A 1,854-nucleotide genomic window follows, 5' to 3' on the forward strand; every position below is an offset into this window, starting at 1 on the left:
ATATATATATATATATATATATATATATATATATATATATATACACACACACACACACACATATATATATATATATGCGTATATATATTATATATATATATACATACATATATACACACACACACACATATATATATGTGCGTAGTCATTTTATACCATTTACTAGTTATTCTTTTATGTATTTTATTGATTTTTTGAATAAGAATTTAATGATATATATATTTTCTAGAGGGTATGAATTACATTCTTCTTTATTGAATTATTTAATAGTGGTTTTTCTCTAAATTATATACATACATACATACACACACACGCGCACACACACACACACACACACACACACACACACACACACACACACACACACACACACACACACACACACACACACACACACACATATATATACGTATATATACATACTTACATATATACATATATATGTATATATATATGTGATGTAAATCTGGAAAATCCTTGAAGAAATTGTACCAAACTTTGGCATTGTCAGTGTGTCAGTTACACAAACAGCAGGACGGGGCGCCACTGCATAGTACCAAGAATCTTAAGATTGCTATCAGGATACAGGACCAGATACTGCAGCAGCTTGGGCTTTAAGGGCCCACAGCTCTTCAATATCCTCTCACAAAATCTGAGAGACTTGCATGGCGTGGATGTAGGCGTTTTCAGAACAAAACTGGATCTCCATCTGTCAAGAGCTCAGGATGAACTTACATCAAGGCAAGAAACACTGATGAGGGCAGCAACGTCAAACTCCCTCGTCCACCAAATGTCACCTATCGGAGGAGGTTTAGTGAAAGTGTAGCAAAGCAAACGGCGGTGCTCCAGCATGGCTGCAGTCCTTGGACTGATTTTTAATATATATTCGTAAACAAACCAGGAGGCTGTAAATTACGGAGAAGAGCGACACACATAAGTCGCTTTTATAATAACCATAATTATATATTATTTATATGATAATATATGATCCATTTAGAGCGACTAAACCTAAACTACTGACGGAAAATATGTAACCCGAACCACCGGGAACTGAACACGACTATCAATGTTTATATATATGTATATATACTAGTTTCAACTATAGAGCTGCAGCCATGCCGGGGCACACCGTTTGCTTTGCTACACTTTCACTAAGCCTCCTCTGATATGAGGCATTTGGTGGATGAGGGAGCTTGATGTTGCTGCCCTCATCTGCGCTTCTTGCTACGAAGTAGGTTCATCCGGCACTCTTGACAGGAGATCTAGTTTTGTTTTGAAGACACCTGCTTCCACTCTGTGTAGGTCTGTGAGGCTTTGGTCGGCCCGAGGCTATAGTAGAAGACATTTGCTCAGGGTGCTATGCAGTGGGACTGAACTCGGAACCATGTGGTTGGAAAGCAAGCTACTTACCACACAGCCACTCCTACACCTATCTATCTATCTATCTATCTATCTATCTATCTATCTATCTATCTATCTATCTATCTATCTATATCCATGAATACATAATACTTACATACATACATGCATACATACATGAGAAGAAACAGTATAAAATAAAACAGGATAAGCTACAATGTAGAGGGAAAATGAAAGAAAATAAATGAAGTCAGGCAATATAGAATGCACTTAAGATAGTAGAATAGAAAGGGGTTTAATTTTCTGCAATAGGTTGGTGGGGTATAGAGGGTTTTTTAAAGATCACGAATTCAAAAGCTTTAAAGGTTCGGGGATATAAATTTTTCCCAAGTTTTAATGGCTTCAAATTTTATTTAAAACTTTACAATTATTCAGATTGGATTTTGTCCTAAAATGTTTTTTATTCCATAATATATATATATATATATATATATA

The sequence above is a fragment of the Octopus bimaculoides genome, chromosome 1 (genome assembly GCF_001194135.2).
Source record: "Octopus bimaculoides isolate UCB-OBI-ISO-001 chromosome 1, ASM119413v2, whole genome shotgun sequence".
NCBI classification, from domain to species: domain Eukaryota; kingdom Metazoa; phylum Mollusca; class Cephalopoda; order Octopoda; family Octopodidae; genus Octopus; species Octopus bimaculoides.